Source organism: Schistocerca piceifrons, chromosome 5, assembly GCF_021461385.2.
Source record: "Schistocerca piceifrons isolate TAMUIC-IGC-003096 chromosome 5, iqSchPice1.1, whole genome shotgun sequence".
NCBI lineage: Eukaryota > Metazoa > Arthropoda > Insecta > Orthoptera > Acrididae > Schistocerca > Schistocerca piceifrons.
In genome coordinates, this window is record NC_060142.1 from 97900167 (window position 1) to 97921202 (window position 21036).

Consider the following 21036-nt stretch of genomic DNA (forward strand, 5'->3'; position numbering starts at 1 on the left):
AACGTGCTGTTCAGAAGAGAACTCCACCCACCTGTACTGTTGCGGATTTAAGGTCAGCCATGCTGCATTCATGGTGTCAGTTTTCACCAGCACAGCGTCAGAGATCAGTCGAGTCCATGTCACGTCGTGTTTCGACACTTGTGCGTGCTCGAGAGGGCCCTACACGATATTGGGCAGATGTACCAGTTTCTTTGGCTCGTCAGTGTGTACAGTGCGTGTTTTTACGTTCAGAAATTCAGCTCATCTTTGCTTCTATGTCGGTTGCCTCATATTACTTGCAAGGCTCTTAAACACCAGTACTTGGAAATGTATGACAAATATGATATACACTCCTGGAAATGGAAAAAAGAACACATTGACACCTGTGTGTCAGACCCACCATACTTGCTCCGGACACTGCGAGAGGGCTGTACAAGCAATGATCACACGCACGGCACAGCGGACACACCAGGAACCGCGGTGTTGGCCGTCGAATGGCGCTAGCTGCGCAGCATTTGTGCACCGCCGCCGTCAGTGTCAGCCAGTTTGCCGTGGCATACGGAGCTCCATCGCAGTCTTTAACACTGGTAGCATGCCGCGACAGCGTGGACGTGAACCGTATGTGCAGTTGACGGACTTTGAGCGAGGGCGTATAGTGGGCATGCGGGAGGCCGGGTGGACGTACCGCCGAATTGCTCAACACGTGGGGCGTGAGGTCTCCACAGTACATCGATGTTGTCGCCAGTGGTCGGCGGAAGGTGCACGTGCCCGTCGACCTGGGACCGGACTGCAGCGACGCACGGATGCACGCCAAGACCGTAGGATCCTACGCAGTGCCGTAGGGGACCGCACCACCACTTCCCAGCAAATTAGGGACACTGTTGCTCCTGGGGTATCGGCGAGGACCATTCGCAACCGTCTCCATGGAGCTGGGCTACGGTCCCGCACACCGTTAGGCCGTCTTCCGCTCACGCCCCAACATCGTGCAGCCCGCCTCCAGTGGTGTCGTGACAGGCGTGAATGGAGGGACGAATGGAGACGTGTCGTCTTCAGCGATGAGAGTCGCTTCTGCCTTGGTGCCAATGATGGTCGTATGCGTGTTTGGCGCCGTGCAGGTGAGCGCCACAATCAGGACTGCATACGACCGAGGCACACAGGGCCAACACCCGGCATCATGGTGTGGGGAGCGATCTCCTACACTGGCCGTACACCACTGGTGATCGTCGAGGGGACACTGAGTAGTGCACGGTACATCCCAACCGTCATCGAACCCATCGTTCTACCATTCCTAGACCGGCAAGGGAACTTGCTGTTCCAACAGGACAATGCACGTCCGCATGTATCCCGTGCCACCCAACGTGCTCTAGAAGGTGTAAGTCAACTACCCTGGCCAGCAAGATCTCCGGATCTGTCCCCCATTGAGCATGTTTGGGACTGGATGAAGCGTCGTCTCACGCGGTCTGCACGTCCAGCACGAACGCTGGTCCAACTGAGGCGCCAGGTGGAAATGGCATGGCAAGCCGTTCCACAGGACTACATCCAGCATCTCTACGATCGTCTCCATGGGAGAATAGCAGCCTGCATTGCTGCGAAAGGTGGATATACACTGTACTAGTGCCGACATTGTGCATGCTCTGTTGCCTGTGTCTATGTGCCTGTGGTTCTGTCAGTGTGATCATGTGATGTATCTGACCCCAGGAATGTGTCAATAAAGTTTCCCCTTCCTGGGACAATGAATTCACGGTGTTCTTATTTCAATTTCCAGGAGTGTATGTAAATCCATTACAAACGATTATTTTGTTTAATGCAACTAGCAAATACGACTCTTTGGCATCATAATTTATTTACTTATTTTTTTTATTTCTTTCTTTTAGGCCTTTCAAAAATATTTTTCAAACGTGACTGGAATCCAGGGCTTTTAAAATTGAAACATCTTGCCTTAGCCTTCTGTAAATCTTAAACAATGAAAGAAAATCCTTAACTAGCGAAATACAATATTGGCTCTATATTAATTACACTATTGTAACTCTGACTGATGAGGTTCACTGGAAGAACGATGACAAATTAGGGCAGTTAACAGTAGCTAGCAGCCATGCAGCTAATGAAGATCAAACGCAGTTGCGAGTTAGTTTTCTGAGGTATGAACGGATGCTAAACGGAATTAGATGAACATATTTTGTGCATTCGCAATATGTAAATTATTGGCGCGTACTACAGCTAACTATTGAGGCGAGATTCTGCACTGGCATACTTCTTCATTATCAGACTTCCACCAGATGACAGTCGCATCACCTGTGAACAGCATGTACAAGACAGTGAAGCAAGTCCTGCATTTTCGGTCTCATGATATCTTGCACTCATACGTAACGTGGCATGTTATTATACAGCCAAATGCTGCGTAATACTACAGATTTATTTTACCCTAACATCCCTCATTGGCACAAGGCTCCATCTTGTGTGGCTAAACCTAATAACCTCGGCACTCTATAGCTACCAGTCATAATCATGCAAATCGTCTCACTACTGGCATCAAATATTAACTACAACGTGCAAATCGTCCTTACAAGTAAAAGAATTTATATCTTACAAATCAGTATCAGGTATGACTTTTGATTTGTTACTTCATTAATACTGAAGAAATTTATGAGACAGTATCCTCTCTGCACTGTTGCCAGATGTATCCAAGATGGCGGCGATGACATCATCCAATATGGCATCATGGTGATTTGGCAACAGTGCATGAAGTCATCCAATGACTGGGTGTTGTGTGATGTCTTTAGGTTAGTTAGGTTTAAGTAGTTCTAAGTTCTAGGGGACTGATGACCATAGATGTTAACTCCCACAGTGCTCAGAGCCATTTGAACCATTTTTTTTTTAAGTCATCCAAGGTGACTGTGACATCATTCAGGTTGGTGGATTTTGGCAGGAAGATAGGTCAGTTGGGGTACCTCCACTAACCTAACCCCCCTCCCCTCCCCTCCTCCAGAAAAATGGCGGGAAGTTCAAATTGCAACAGGATAAAGCATCACACCACAGTTATCTATGCTAACTTAAGAAAAATCGTGGGAAGATAGGTCACTTGGGCTACCTCCACTAACCTGAGTCAGCCCACCTCCACCTCGTCCTAGGAACTTGCGCCATGTTTGAATTTTGGCAGTAAAGAAAGGTCACTTGGGCTTTCTCTAACAATCTAAGAAAATTGCGGGAAGCTAAGCTCACCTCGACTAGCCTAAGGAGGGTCTTTCACTCTTTGATTTTACCCTAAGACAACGAGAATGCTCTGTGACTCCCATACGCACAGAGATAGATCATAAATTAAGCACTTTGCTCGAGGAGTTAGGAATATGTGGACCGCTGTCTGGTATACTTTGATGATTTATGTTTTCGAGAATTAATGCTGAATGGATGTACTGCACAATCATCAATCCACGTTTGCAATGATACTCGCAATATGGAGAAGGGGTGGTTTAGCTATGATACAGAAATTGGGGGAATATGCTGTCACATTATTGGCCAGTGTTGAAGTTACTGTAAAATTGTTAAAATTGTTCATGCTATCAACTGTGATGCTTATTATTACAGTACATCAGCCGTGTCGTTTCCATCCCATCTGTGCATTGTCACACTGTTGGTTACCACATAATGATTGACTGACAGCACTTGCTTGTGTTGGCGAATGAGTTTTGTGGATGGGCAACACCTTCTGGGCCTTGCTAGCAGCAAAACAGTGTGTGCATACATGAGTACTAAATGAGGAATCAGTCGAAAGGGAATACAGAGCCATCATCTATTCCATCACTGTTACAGATGAGTTTAAATGTAGATGTCGTCAATCACTTTTGGACATCAGTTCGGAAACTCTGAAAACCGCAGCCAAGCTCTTCTAGTTTCCTTGTGTTGTAACTGTCTTTTATTTAAAATCATCCACCATGTGTCATGTGTTATGGTAGCTGCAGTAACAAAATTATTTACACCATGCGATGTCTATTTTTCTGCGAGAGGCTGTGAATCAGAGCATCTTAACTTCACTCTATTACCTGAGAAAGAGCTCAAAGACGTGGCAGAAAAAGAAAATGTATGACAATGCACAAAGCGTGTTAGAAAACAATGTTTCAAGCAACGACGGAGGGTCACAGGGAGCGTCTCTTGTGAGTTCCAGTATAGTCTGTGGAATACGGTCATCTTCCTACAGTATGGGTGAAGAAACCTTAAACTGACCTCTGCAATGGATCAAAAGCTGTGTATTTAATAGGATCATCCCACATAAGCAGCAGTAGCAGTTTGACAGGTAAATTAATGATGGACTGGATATCCTGTTAGGAATTCTAGGAGGAATGCTATTATGGGAAGCATTGTGACAAATCTCTCTCTGCACTGGATCCACATCGCAGCTATGCATCATCGCTTGAGCAATGGCGCCTAGGTGAGTTCTGTATCAGGTGAAGTTAGTGGAGCTTTTATAGTTCGTAATTTTTCGCTGTTGGCTGTTGCAGAATAACGATGATACCATGTTGGGCTGATAGATTTGAGTGGTCACGGATCTGCTTTGGTCTGTAGTATCTATATCTAGTTCGGAGACGTATCACATTGTGTGCAATTCCACCATCGTTCTCTTTCTGCATGTGTCGCAGAAGGTGATAGATATGTCTTTCTCCGACTACTGCTCAGCTCCAACTTAAATTGAACGATCACATGCGCTAAGCTGTAGAAATGGGAGCAGTTGCAACATGCATAGAGGTTGGCTAAACCCAAGGTTGGAATTTTGCTGTAGCAGACATATTCGAAAAAGGTGTCTCGTTTCCAGATATGAGAGTGTCAGAAATATGATTCACTTGTGGGTGTGATCTAACACAGGTATGTGGTTGAATGGAAAAACTTGATTCCAAATAATGGACATCATTTCTAGCAGATAGTGTAACACCTGAGATCTGAAAAGCAAGTGTACATTTTCTTATGACCACAATCAGCACATCATCTACCAATACTGTTTGTGTTCCTTCTCAATCAGTCATCGCCTATAGCTCATTGGATATATCGCAGAACCTCTGATACGGTATCGAGTCAGAAACGTTACAGGTACTATAGAAAGTCTAACTGGGGCAGTGTGAGGGAGTCGCAAATATCACTTACATACCACGTCCCTTAGCAGAATCACTTTCAAAATTCAGTGATTTTATAACGAGGTTGCATTGTGGGTTACATGTAACTGGAGCGCTGATCTGATAATATACAATCCAGTGATCACTGTCTTGGTATTTGTCTGGATAGAAAAACCACCTCATTCAAAGGTAACGTCATACCTCGATTTATAAAGCTAGTATAGCTTTTAACATGGATACCTTTGTGCACTTGTAGAACCATGGCCGCTTGTGATAGTAACAACCAGTAGTTGATGGGAACGAGTTTTTTTGACATATGGCCGATTACGTCTCTCTTTCTAGGACAGGGTGGTAGCACTCGCAAGAAAAACTTATGAGACATGTCCACCCATGGTTGATTTTCTCTCGGTATTATTTCGTATCGCCAGCGATCGGCAAATTGAAGGAATTTTACACTTAGTAGTAGGGTGTGTGTGATATTTTCGCATTTGAGCATCAGGCTTATAAAGTATGTGTTTGTGTTCCGACATGAGCAAAGGAAATGACTATGTCCAGTCGTAAAGAAGATATGGATTTGATGTGGAGTACTGTGATAGCACGGAAAGAGTGTGTCAGATTATAAGAATGGTAGTGATATTTCCATTTCCAGAGCCACTGCTGTCAACAGAGTGTATTTCTGATACTTCACTCCCTGTCGAATGTCGTTCAGCTGAGACCGCGATCGTAACATTTAGTTGTAAGTACAGGGATGAAATATATATGTGACGATTTCTTAGGATAAACGTTATACCTGTACATGCTCAGCCTGCAGCGCCAGTGACCTGTGCTGGGGCGATTTACGTTTCCCATTTACAGTAGGAGCTGTCAGACTGGAGATGCCTGTTGGAGTGTAAGAATGCAGATGAATTAAATGTGTTGTCCTCCAGACGGCCAAATTGCGAACTAATACTTAGTATGTGTTGGATAGATTTTGTGGATGTTAGAGAAAATTGAATATGGAAGTGCGTTTGCACTGGATCGTTATTCCGGCCCATGTCATTTGTTTGGTTGACTGCTTTTGCACTTTTCGCGCCTTTATTTAGTTGGGAGAAGATCGATTATGTTGTGTGCACCTAGTGCGTGGAAGACACTTTTGCCAGTTCTCTAGTCATGAGAAACACTTTAGTTGACCTTGTAAATTATAGGGATGATTCGGAATCAACTACTTCACTGACATCGGTATTCAAGAGTGGAAATATTAGTTTCCTCTAGTTATTTCGAGTTGCTGAGGAAATGTCTTCGCAGGCATGACAAGTTTCTAGTTAGTCAGTGGTTCACAGTACGCACCACCTAGCTAAAGTTACGGGTGTGAAGCGAAATAATTTCCAGTCTATATCTTGGGAATTATGTTGCGCTAGCGATCGGTAGGATGCTGCCTAGTGCTCGATATCGAGGAGGATCGCGAAAATGGTATAATATTGTGGCGAACCATGCGAAAAAATACATGTGCTCTTGTAACCCCTGAGTCTAGAGATGTGTGTAGAATAGCAAGCAAGCAAGGAAGCAGGTTCGGAGCAGAAACAGTAACGTGTTTGTCCCGAGGGGAAGCGATCCTGAATTTGTAGAACAGTTCTGAGAGCGACTTCAGTCCGCTGAGGGTGCTTTAGTCGCGTGTTGGGGGTTGATGACTTGTGATCGTCGGATGCAGGAAAATGAGAGGAGTATGTATACGGTACTGTCGATCTTTGCGGTATATGTAGGAATGATGTAAAGGGAATGATTCTGTTTGGTGCAGGATATGAATTGTATGTTTACTACATCGACATGGTACACGGTGATATATTGCTGGGTTGGAGATCAGTTTCGCACACTAATATTCAAGCTGCTGTCCTCGGTGGGAGAGCAGTGTAAACGAGTGAGAGTCTCTCTGTATTTGACGATATGTGTGGTAGTTTGTAAGATTTAATTGCCAGTGCAATATGGAGATCTGTGTAAAATAACCGCTGAAAGTCTCGACTGCAGAAGGAAAAAAGGTAGATGCTGCTTTGATACTGGTGGTATGAGTAATTTGGTGGGTAAATTCGATAAGAATCAATCATAATGCTCGATTCATTCACGTCCTTTGTTCTGGGATATAGGTGCCACTACATAGCGGAGGGAACGCTTACGTGTGTTGAAAGCAGGAAGGGTAACACATGATGCATGGGGTACCACGTTAGGTCCGAGAGGAATACTGTATTTGACGTTATTCTGCGCTATTTTCGTAAACAGGTTCTGTTAGGGCAAGAATTTCCTTGCATACAAGCTGAGACATCAAGAAAGAGAACGTTAACTATTTCTGGGACACTATACAATTTCTGCGAGGTCGACTCAGTTCTTATTTTTACATAGTCATGTGACATCAGAATAAGATTTAGAACCTTGTTAGATGCGCTTGCGACAGTTTGTAGCTATACGCGCGAACTTCATGGGGTTGCATCAGTCACGCTGGGCAGTTATAAACGGTGAGACGCATCTCTCATGATGCTCTAGGAACAATGCACCCTGTGCTACTCTGTCATCAACGGTAAAGACACTTGTTGCCCAGAGGCATCTCGCATATGAGAGCATCATGAGCGTGCCTCGGAGTTCTGTGACATCAGCATAACACTGACTGTATACTCGGAATAGAAACAACTGCATCTGGCAGCAGCTCGCAGCTGTGATCATGCACACACCCCTTGAGCATCTGCACTCCCGGATGGTGGTGTCACCAAAGGTGCCTAGGTGAACACGTATTTCTATAGGAATTTCTCAGGTATCAAGTATGAAAGGGATGTCGCCACCTCAAGCTTGGGGGCAGTTGTGCGTGATTTGACAGCTGATGGGTGCGTCACTTCACTGGGGCTGCCTGTAGCCTCCTGTGTGGTCTAGTGGACACTGGGTGGTGGAGAGTGAATTGATTGCATGTCTGTTGCATTGTTTTGCTAGAGAGTGTGTAGGCTGTGCTATGTATTATTTGGACAGTTTACTAGTTGATTTCGTGTCTGCACATCAGTTTACTGCATTATTTAGGATGAGTTTGCATGTCTGTGATGAAATTATTTTGGTAAATTATTACTTGTTTGTGTGTCTGGAGAGCATTATTTGGAAGTAGTTTACAGGTCTGCAGACTGTGTATTGCTACCCCAAGCACATCAGGGCGAGTGTTTTTTGTGTCAGTATGGTAAATATGATATATCCCTAAATAAAATATTCCAAAATAAATAGAGTGCACTCCTTCCTTACTCTCCCCAGCAGTCCAGCGCAGGCTGATACATTTTTGCGCCACTTTCCCCCTCCAGACCACCATCTTGGATTGTCTCACAGGAAGGATGACCATACCCTCTGGTGGCAGTACTGTGTGTTAGGTCAGTTGGACTCTAGATCTCATGGTGGAGCAGCTACCTGCAAAATAAAGACTCATGTCCATCACGGGCAGACTCCTTTTCCCACCATTTCACCCCACCATCTTGAATTACGTCACGAAATGGACGACAGCACTCTCTGGTGACGGTACTGTGTACTAGGTCTAGACCTCATGGTGAACACACTGTTTGCCACCATCTCAGATAACGGTACCTGCATCATCAGCTGACATCATAGCTGTCATCTTGGATTATGTCATGGAATGGACGACAGTGTCTTCTGGTGGTTGTACTGTGTACTAGCTCGGTAGGTGTGTGAAACTCATTGTGAACACACAGGATGGTGGTGCTGCCTCTAATTGTTAAAATAAAGACTTGTGCATGGTTTCGACAGTTGACGATTAGCAATCATGTTTGCAGAGTCTTTTAGATTTATTATTATTTTGACAATTTACTAGTTGTTTGGCTCCCTGGACGTAAATGTATTGCATTATTTACAGCTGGTTTGCATGTCTTTAGGCTGTGCAATGCTTTATTATGACAGTATACAATAAGTAAGCGAGTGTGTAGAGCAGTATACATGAGTTATTTAGGAGTAATTTGCAGGTCTGTATGCTGTGAGGCACGTCAGAGCGTGTGTTCTATATCATTGTGATAAACATAATCTGCCTCTAAATAAATTGTTCCAAAATAAAGTACACTCCTTCCTCTCTCCAGCAGCCCAGTGCAGGCTGAGACCTTTCCCCACCAATCCCTAGCAAAAGGTGGCAGTCGGGTGAATTAGGTTAGTGGAGGTGAGCTTTGTTTCCCGAAATTTTCTGAAGTTAGTAGACACACCCCAAGTGACCTTTCTTTGCCGACAAAATTCAAACTTCTGTGCCAGTTCCTAGGACAAAGTGGTGGTCGGGTGACTTAGGTTAGTGGAGGTAGTCCAAGTGTCCTTTCTTTCACGCCATTAACTTAGCTTAGTAGAGATGCACAAACTGACCTTTGTTTACAACCAAAATTCAAACTTGAAGCCAGTTGCTAGGAAGCGGTGGTGGTTGGATGGCTTAGGTTAGTGGAGGTAGCACAAGTGACCTATTTTCCCACGATTTTTCTTAGGTTAGAAGACATAACCACATTTTGATGCATTATCCTGTTTCAGTTTGAACTTCTCGCCATTTTTAAGGGGGAGGGGAGGGGAGCGGGGTTAGTTTATTGGAGGCAGCCCAATTGACCTATCTTTCCACCAAAATCCGCCATCTTGAATGGCGTCACAGCCACCATGTTGGATGACGTCATCGCCGCCATCTTCGATACATCTGGAAACGATGCCGGGTGGGGCAGAACTGGCCTTGCCCCAATAGTTCTAAAGAGAGCATATAGGAACTTCGAAGAAATTTTAAGCGTAATATCAACTCTATCACACTTACCTGCTTGACCTCAAATATTTAACCCATGAATTGATTTGTAAAGTAACTATCAATGTGACGTTGTTTTGTACATATCACTGCTACTTTTCAAAGAATGGAGGGTGTGCTGGTAGTACCACAAGAAGATGCAGGGAATATATGTTAAACATAACAATAGCCTTGTCTTTAGCTCAGCTGAATTAGATACTTTCCCAAAGGCAAAAGGAAGTGGTCTGAACATCATATCTTAGTGTTGGCTTCTTGCAACGTCTTATCCAGCGAGGCTTCTGGAATTTCTGGAATTTCATGCAGTGTGTTCCATTTAGCACACGAGCAGTACTGTGTACATATAGTGCTATCAGGATTTCATGAGATTAAGACTTGAACGGTGACCTGCTAGGGGCCTGTTGAACTCCCATCTGAACTGTCTCTGCTAAGCTGAGATGAGCCACGGTGCTCACACCAAGTCGTTTGCTGCTGGTGGGAACACAGCCTCATGAAGCGGAACAGGTAAACTCGTGAAATACATGTCGACTCTCACGTACATGTACGTCATACTCCGCTAACCACCTAATGGTGTATGGCGGAGGTTACTTTTTGTACCACTAGCTGAGCCCTCCAACCCTGTTCCACAAGGGATTACCGCATGGAATGAATTATTATCCGTAAGCTTCAGTATCGGCCCTAATTCCTGGAAATTTCTCCCCGTGGTCATTATGTGAGACGTACGGGGGAGGGGGGGAGGGGGGGGGGGAACTAATATGTTGTCTGACTTTTCGCAGAAAGTGCTTTCTCGAAATTTCAATAGTTTATCTCTCCATGAAGCAAAACGCCTCTCTTCTAACGTCAGCCGTTGACTTCCTTCAGCATCTGCGTTGCGCTCTAGCGCTGGTTAAGCGATGCTTTGACGAAACACACTGCTCTTTGTTGGATCTTGTCTATCTCTTTATCAGTCCTACGTGGTAGGGTCCCCAGACAGATGAACAGTACTCAAGAATCAGTCGAACAAGCGGCTTTTAAGCGACTCCCTTTGTGAATGAATTACATTTTCTTAAGAGTCTTCCTATGAATCCGAGCCTGGCATTTGCTTCTCCCACTGTTTGTTTTATGTGGTCATTTAACTTAGTGTCACTACAGAGCACACTGTTTCGAGTGTAGGCGTACAGTAGGAATTTCTTTTTCGATGTATGTACAGTTTGTTACATTTAGTTTCGTTCGGTGTCAACATCCTGAGGTTGCTCTGTCCATCAGTTCACTGGAGGTCATTCTGCTTATCGTTATTATTTTCTGGCGTTGCTACTTCGTTATAGATTGCCGCATCATCTGCGAACAGCCTTAAAGAGAATCCAACACTCTCTTATAGGTCAGTTACGTATACTGTAAACAGCAACGGTCCTATCACCCTTCCTTTGGGTACTCCTCGAATTACCTCACATCTGTCGATTTTGTTGCGTTAAGAGTGACATGTTGAGTTCTGTCTGCAAGGAAGTCTAGAATACAGTCGCAAATCTTCTCCGATACTCGATCAACTCCTATTTTTTAACCAAATTGCAGTACGGGACGGTCTCAAATGCCTTTCTGAAGTCAAGGAACACGAAATTAAGCTGAACCACATTGTCTACGACACTGTGGATCTCATGGAGGAAAAAAGCGAGATGAGTTTCGCAGCAGCTCTGTTTCTGGAATCGTTGATCATTTTCACATAGGAGATTTTCATTCGCCGTAAACGTCATAATTCTTAAGTATAAAACATGTTCCATTATTCTTCAACATATTGACGTCAGCGGTACTGTGTTCCTCTTAAAAAAGTGCATGACCTGCACTTTCTTCCAGTTGCTAGGTATCTTTCGATGCTCAAGCGATCTACGATAATATACTCCTAGAAACGGAATAAGTTCTTTCACATGATCTTTGTAGACTCGTATAGGTATCTCGTCTGGTATTGACCCCTTAACGCTACTAAGCAATTGTAGTTGATTTTCTGTTCCACTATCGATTAACTCAATATCTGTCATTTCTTAGTTCCTACTACGATTGAAAGGAGGGATCGTTTTACTACCTTCCACGGTGAAACAACTTCGAAAGACGAAATTAAGTATTTCAGCTTTTTCTCTGTTATCGTCCTTTTAGGTACCAGTGTAGTCATTGAGTGAATGAATACATGATTCTACGTACGTGCAAAACTTCTTAGTATTTTTATTCGGATGGGTTGACGAAGTTTTACTTTTACAGTCATTGAACGCCTCTCTAATTGCTCTCCTTACGTTCGTCTTCGCTTCGTTCAGCTTTTGTTTTTCGGCTAGGTTATTACTTTCCTTGAATATGAGATGAATCTCTCTTTGTTTGCGTAGAAGTTTTCTAACACGGCTATTAAATCATGGCGGGTCCGTCCCATCCCTTAGGACTTTACTCAAAACATACAGTCTACGGAATATTGCAGGATGCCTTTGAAATTTTTCGATTTTTTCTCCACATCTCCGTATTTATCGCTGAAAATTTTACGCTGACTGTTCAGGTTCTCTTGTGTCCTGTCTTTGTTGCTGATCAAAAACATATTCCTACCATCCGCCGCAATGAGCAGACGATGCTCTCACCCCAAGGAACGTTTTGATAGAGGGTTCATCGAACCTAAAGAAGCCCCATGTGCAGGCAGCACGTACTCCGCTCCCCTAGTAGCTCATTCCTGCGTGTAGTACAACCATAACCTATTAAGGGAAAGCCTACAATTCTGCACCCAACAGCGGTGGTCGAGAAATTCGCATCTGATTCCGTCGCAGAGGCCTGTGAGCCTAGAGGTTAGGCCTCCCACCCTGTCTAAACCAGAGAGCCATGAACATCCCTGGGTACGATGATACTGAGAGACAGCGTAGCCTACACACTGTGTGGGACGCTAGCTGCCATCTCTAAAACAACCATCCGAAGAAAGGAGTAGAGGGTGTCCTCAGAACCCAGGCGGCAGGCGTCATTCATGCCGATATGTGCCACTAAATGCAGCCGGTTGCACCCAGTGCGCTCGAAAGCTGCCAGCGGGACCTGCTTTAGATCTCCGTCGTGGCTCACCAGCAAACATATCGAGTTCAAACTGACATTCTTTCCTGCCTTGCCTGCTATTTACCTGAGGGGCTCCATCACCCACCTAACATCGGAGCTCCAAATCACAAGCAGATCTACCCAATGCATTGGTGGCTGGCCCAACATGAGAAGCATCCCGTAATGGCTCAGAGTTGTCATCAACAATGGGTAGCACCTCGTACCCATTGCTGAGGCGTTGGGAGGCAGCCACGCGGCCTGCTCACTCCTTCGCCTTCCGTCCAGCTAACGAAAAACAGTCTGCCAACCGCCCTCGAATGAGGACGGACTGGTCAGATGTTGCGCATCAGAAGATATAGCGACACGCAGGTCAACAGCAGATTCGGACGGCACCAAAGGTCTCGCAGGTCTCATCACCAGCGCTCCGATTTCGCCGCAACTTTGGGCATTAGCCAGAAGAATGAAGATGGTAGTCAACACAGCTTGCAGCTGCTTACGGACAGGAACCAATTTTCCTTGTGTCCCCTCACAACAGTCATTTCGCAGTGAGTAGAAAATAGATATAAGATCTCAAATGGCGCTACTGAGTTTGGAACATATGTAAATATTAAAGAGGAGAAGAAAGAAACTCTAAAAAGTGCTGTGGAGATTTCTCGCTGCACCCTGAGACGGCAAGCACTTGAACAGAGACGGCAAGCACTTGAACAGAAAAACAAATTTCTCTATTAAAGTGAACGTATCTACAGCTACCCGTTACTAGAAACTCCGCTTACCGATAAAGCTACTGCACGAAATACGTGTGCTAACTAGAATGCAATGATCGAAACTATTTGCCCTGTACCAGCAAGAGATTTGAACTTAGTGGCGTGACGTGGAGCTGGTGGCGGGGGGAAAATTACAGTAGTATGCCACCTTACACAGGGATATGCACGAAGATTTACGCAAAAACAGAAACTTAGGCTAATTTGGAAACCACTAGTCCATACAGTAAAATACACAGGTATAGATAACTGCATTTCAGAAGCACGTAAAAAAAATAAACTAAATTACCGTGTATCAGTCACATTCTGCTGCAGCCTCCGCTACTGGTACGTCCTCTCGGCTCGGCGTCTGTCATCGCGCAAGTACCGGCTGATCAAAAAGTCGGTGTAAATTTGAAAACTGAATAAATCACGGACTAATGCAGATAGAGAGGTACAAATTGACACACATGCTTGGAATGACATGGGGTTTTATTAGAACAAAAAAAAATGCTAAAGTTCAAAAAATGTCCGACAGATGGCGCTTCATCTGATCAGAATAGCAATAATTAGCATAACAATGCAAGACAAAGCAAAGATGATGTTCTTTACAGGAAATGCTCAATATGTCCACCATCATTCCCCAACAATAGCCGTAATCGAGGAATATAGTTGTGAACAGCCCTCTAAAGCATGTCCGGAGCTATGGTGAGGCATCGTCGTCGGATGTGGTCTTTCAGCATCCCTAAAGATGTCGGTCGATCACGATAGACTTGCGACTTCAGGTAATCCCAAAGCCAATAATTGCTCGGACTGAGGTCTGGGGACGTGGGAGGCCAAGCATGACGAAAGTGGCGGCTGAGCACACGATCATCACCAAACGACGTGTGCAAGAGATCTTCCACGCGTCTAGCAATATGAGGTGGAGCGCCATCCTGCATAAACATCGTACGTTCCGGCAGGTGTTCATCAGCCAAGCTGGGGATGATGCGATTCTGTAACATGTCGGCGTACCTCCGACCCGTCACGGTAGCAGTTACAAAACCAAAATCACGCGTTTCCTCGAAGAAAAAAGGCCCGATAACGGTAGATATGGTAAATCCAACAAATACCGTGACTTTCTCGTCACGCAATGGAGTTTCCACGACAGTTGTAGGATTTTAGGTAGCCCAAATTCTGCAGTTGTGGGCGTTGACAGACCCTCGGAGCCTGAAATGAGCTTCATCGGTCCGCAACACTTCACTTTACCAATCGTCATGTTCCACCATCTTTTGAAGCGCCCACACCGCAAATGCCCTTCGCTTCACTAAATCGCCAGGTAACAGTTCATGATGCCGATGGATTTTGTACGGATAGCATCGGAGGGTACGCCTAAGTGCCAACCAAACAGTAGTGTACGGAACGCCGGTGCGACGTGCGGTTGCACGAGCGCTGACTTCTCCCTGCATAGACGAACCCGCTACAGTCTCCATTTCTTCTTGAACTGTCTCAGCAACATTACGCCTTGTGCTTGGTCGGCCACTACCGGGTCTATCGTCTAAACAACCTGTGGCTTCGAACTTCGAAATCATTCTCGCCGCAGCTGCATTTGTCAACTGACTTTTACCCGAACGATAGGATCGTAACGTTCAACTAGCACATTCCACATTCTGATAATACAGCTTCACTAAAAGCGCCTTTTCAGATAACGTCAACATGCTGCGACTGCTGGCGCATCTGATTCTCTTTCTCTCATTACAGCTCCTTTTATACACGATTGTCATGCGCAGTCACTGACGTTTTGATGTCCAGCGCCATCTGTCGGACATTTTGTGAACTTAGTTTTTCTTTTGTTCTAATAAAACCCCATGTCATTCCAAGCATGTGTGTCAAGTTTTACTTCTGTGTCTACATTATTCCGTGGTTTATTAAGTTTTCAAATTTATACTGACTTTTTGATCACCCGGTACTTCCAAACGTTTCTAGTTGCTTCTCGCTTCGCACAACCATTTTTGTCGCATCGGAGTGTGTTATATATGTGTCATATTTCACTGTTTTCTGTTCCCCTAAATACATTTGCATCAAGTGATTGATCCTTGAAGCGCCTCAGCTAATAGGTCCCATTTAGCATTTCATTCCTTAAATTACATTTCTCATTTATGTAATTTTATACACGAGATTTCAGTGTCTTTTCTTCACTCTGTCTGCCACTGGGACTGCAAAGAGCAGGGTGCCATTCTCGACTGCTGTCGTTAGTTACATGTTATATGTCTACAACCTCTATATCATCGATATAAACGCTTGTAGTTTTGTAATTAACCGTGGTGAGATGGGATAGAATTTGTTGGAAGATTAAAGTGATGTAAAAGGAATAGAAGGCATTGCTAATTCGTACGAGAGCGTGCTGATAAACAGAGCTTGAGAATTTCGCATGGGAATATTCTTATATATTTTTAAATAAAGCGCTATTAATATTTTACATCTTTGCTCTTCATGTCTATACATTTATTTCACAAAAAGTAACCCTCATGATGAACACATTTCTCACAAAGAGAGATCAGTTTTTTGGTACCGTCACTGTAGAATGTTTTGTCTGTTCATCGGGTCACATCACCTGTGCTTGCACCGCTTCATCTCTACCCAAAATGTGGTTGTCGAAGGTTTTCTTTAAGACATGGCAACAGATGGGAGACTGTGGAGACTGTATGCAGGATGATCGATGACAGAGAACCCATGGCGTCAAATTGGTGCAGAAGTCGCAGCGGTTACGTGTGGTATGGCATATCCATGCTGAAAGAAAGGTTGCTCTTGTTTCGACGAATTCTTGGAATTTGAATTTCGATTACAGCAGGCTATTTCTCAGCACAGATGTAGTCCTGTTACACAGCGCCATTTCACTCGCTACAATTTTGAGACAGCTGGTGGCAAAGGGTTGCAAATATGTATAAATGAAGAATAAATACGTAGAATGTTAATAACATTTGTTTTATTTAAAAAGCTTCAAGAGTTTTCACATTAATAATTTGGAGGCAACACGCCCTTGCATTTAGAAACCTGTACTTCATTTCTGGTTCTCTAATTATTCGCATTTTCTGGAAATATATATAAATGAAGAATTGAGACGTAGAATGTTAATAACATTTGTTTTTTTTAAAACGGTTCAAGAGTTTTCACATTAAAAATTTTAAGGCACCACGATCTTGTATTTAGAAACCTGTACCTCATTTCTTGTTCACTAACTATTCGCATTTTCTGTTACGATTATTTACGTATATGGTGTCATTTTAAGCATGTTATTCAACCAAGCAATTGCGAGAACTAGTAGTGGACACTGCTGACGTGTTTTATACTATCGGACTGTTGGGACTGTTTTGTGACGAACTGAAACTGTAAAAGTAGTAAGGTGTCGTGTGTTTCATTATGTATCATTGAAAGTAGTGAACTAACCAATACAGAGAATATTCACAGTTAGTAGAATTATTCTTATATATGTGACTTTTATCACTTGACGATTCTTTCTATTTTTTTTATTTTATTTTATACTACAGTTGAAGCATGGAAGATAATGTTGGACATCGCCAGGTAACATTCCTTAAACAAACCTACGTGCCAGGGGCGTTCTGAGCCCACGTCATCTGACCATTTGTTTGCTCTTTGGGTAACGCGGTAAATTCAAAGAAACTTGAACGAACCATCTGTCACTACATCTATACTCTGTAAGCCACTTTATCGTGTGTGCCAGAGGGTCCTTGTGGTACATCTATCACTCCTCTCTTTCTTTGTTCCATTATCGAACAGTGCCCGGGGAAGAACGCCTTTCGGCAAACCTAATTACCCTAAATTTTTTGTATTTTTGTGACGCTTCTATCTGAAAAAATATATGGTGCACGACTATTCTTCGAATGTACGCTCTCAGAATTTCAACAGAAAACCTCTCTGTGTCACACAACGACACTTTTATAATGTCTGCCACTTCAGTTTGATAAGTATTTCATTTAAATCTTGCGCTTGGCAACAAAACGCGTTACTCCTCACTGCATCTTCTTTCTCTTTTCTAGTAACTGGCAGTGATCCAATATTGTTGGCCGGCCGCTGTGATCGAGCGGTTATAGCCGCTTCAGTCCGGAACCACGCTGCTGCTACGGTCGTAGGTTCGAATCCTGCCTCGGGCATGGATGTCTGTGATGTCCTTAGGTTAGATAGGTTTGAGTAGTTCTAAGTCTAGGGGACTGAAGACCTCAGATGTTAAGTCCCATAGTGCTTAGAGCTATTTCGAATATTGATGAGTGACACACAGGAAACAATCATTATTATGTTTTGAAGGCCACTTCTTTCACTGAGGAGTTAAAGTTCTCTTCAGGTTGCTCCAAAAGACCTCAGCTTGTCATCTGCTCGCTATTCTCAGGTATTTTCCATTTCTTCCTGTATCCAGTGATTTATCGCCAGTGGTGCAATAGAAAAGTAATGGATATTTGGAATTAAGCATTTCTGTGTGATCAGAGTCAGTTACACCAATCTTCAATCCTTTGCAGGTTTTCCTGCATTAATTAAAGTTTCCTGGCGTAGCATTTCCATGGACAACCAGCATCGTCTGCAAACAGCCTCGTAGAACTTCCGTCATTTTCGAATACACCATTTATATACAGGGTGTAACAGGTATAAGTCCAGATAATTTTATATGTGATACTTTAATATGTCGACACATCAACTTGTGATTCGTTTTTTCCCTGCGTCACACAGTCTTTCCACAAACACGGAACAAACTTTACAACCTAATGTTTTCTGCTTGCAGTAACTACGCCACCAAACTGACATCACCAGTCATATAGATAACTCGTTTCGCGTCCGTGAGGCCGCAGTTCAAGACCTGACCTGCTGCCCAGGGGGAAATAGACGTTAATGGCTTGCTCTTGCCACCTGTATTTGGCGGTACTAACCAGCCTGTAAACAAACATCTTGTAATATTTACGAGGGGCGTTCAGTAAGCAATGAAACACATTTTTTACAGTCGGTTTCCTTTGAAAAAATGCAAAATTTATTGTGGAACATTGTGGAATATTACCACTCCCGCCCCTATAGTTTCGTGTATTTCCTAATGGTTCAAATGGCTCTGAGCACTATGGGACTTAACTCCTGAAGTCATCAGTCCCCTAGAACTTAGAACTACTTAAACCTAGCTGACCTAAGGACATCCCACACATCCATGCTCGAGGCATGTTATTTAAAGCTATCACTATTACACAGACAGACAGTATTATTAGCAAGACAGTGCTTCGTTACATTAGTTTCAGATGTACACCAAGTATAGTTATTTAAACTTCGCATTTGGACAAACATTACGCAGCGATTTGGTTACTACCATCCGTTCGTTCAATATGGCACCGTGAGGCAGGATCGGTAATTTAATTAGTATGTACTTAAGGGAACATCTTGTTGGTGATATGAAGTTACCGGTAAACAATCTATGCAACAGTGTGGTGGTTTAAATCCAAAATCTCTCCGCAGTGTCTGAGGAGATTACGATTTTCAAAAATACCGGTTGTCTGAGTCAGTTGTATGCTCACCGGGCTGCGCCTTTCCTTCTTTTTGGCAGAGTCATCAACAACCTAAGTTCAACACTAAACCTAGAATCACTCTTCAGCGTCATGTGAACTATTCAACAACATGTACGACGTAACAACCATATTTAGGACTGAAATATAACCAGCGACATTTGAATGAAGAAAACGCCAGTACAGCTTGTAGAATCCCTATGGAATTAACATTTAACGATGCTCAAAGGAATTAATTTAATTTCTTTGAGTAACAGAAAGAGAAAATACTTTTGATATGGTGCCATGTCAACTCATTATGACTGCACGCAAGTGTAACTTGTTTACGTATTGCCTTCTTCTTCACAGAAGGTAGAATATAACAGATTTGGTGAAAGAGATAGATGACTCCGCTCTCGTTGCGAAACAAAATAATAAGTTAAAGAATAGACGATTCCAGCAACTAAAATTGTGAAACCCTCAGCAAAGAGATCTGTCCCTATAAGTGTCGCTCTCTCGTAACCTTTGTAGCTGTATGACGCATTGAAACAATGGCCTGGTATGTGAATGGAAGTATTTTTTGTTTTCCATCTTACATACCGCGATATCACCTCGCACTACGTCGGAACTTTTAAGTGTTCCTGTACTTTGCCGCTACACATCCAGTATTTACAAGCTTATACGATATTCAAACTGCATCTGATTCTATAAGGTAAGTAAACCGAAGACACTTAAGCCAGTAGGTCACACCTCTCCCAGGTACATTGCACTTCGCTTCTGAAGCTAGGCGTTCGCTTCGTTCAAAACTTCTAGAAGTCCTCAAGAACTTTAAAATGTTTCGTTATTTGAACTCGAAACACAAAGTGTAACAGTACAATATATGAATCAAAACTGGAGCCACTTTAATTCAATAACTCACACGACGAATTCGTTTCGTTATTTCAAGTACTCGGGTGAATACGCGAGTAACTGCTAGGCAACGGTCCTCTACGGTTAAGGTAACATAGCATCGGTGTTAGCATATCCTGTGAACAAAACAGCAACGCCAGTAGCTGCAGAGCTCTACACTGTTTAGCAACGTCGATAGGAATAGGTAAACTAGCAGTGCTGAAAAATTTTAAATTGTATGTGCCACAAAATAATGGTATTTTGCGATTGGGTATCCAGCAGCATCTAATGAAAAAACCTGAATAGCTAATCAACTCCCAATGGATTTAACAGCTAACTACATTCCAAGATATTAATTCAATTTCCTGAAGCAACAGGAGACGAAAACTCTTTTGTTACAGAGCCAGCTCGACTAAATGTTACTCTACACACTTTCCTGCAGTTTTCAAAGCGCCTTCTTCTTCACAGACGTAAGAAAACTCCAGCGGCATGACTGTGCAATGATCACAGCCAACATGTATGTACAACTGAGAAGCAAGGAGGTTAGTGACACTTATCATTGTGAAACTAAGTGATTAATCTGTGAAGGTATGACAAACGTAAGTGAACTTCGTCGTAAATTCAGTAAAGTGCTGATCACAGCCAACATGTATGTACAACTGAGAAGCAAGGAGGTTGGTGACACTTATCATTGTGAAACTAAGTGATTAATCTGTGAAGGTATGACAAACGTAAGTGAACTTCGTCATAAATTCAGTAAAGTGCTGATCACAGCCAACATGTATGTACAACTGAGAAGCAAGGAGGTTGGTGACACTTATCATTGTGAAACTAAGTGATTAATCTGTGAAGGTATGACAAACGTAAGTGAACTTCGTCGTAAATTCAGTAAAGTGCTGATCACAGCCAACATGTATGTACAACTGAGAAGCAAGGAGGTTGGTGACACTTATCATTGTGAAACTAAGTGATTAATCTGTGAAGGTATGACAAACGTAAGTGAACTTCGTCATAAATTCAGTAAAGTGCTG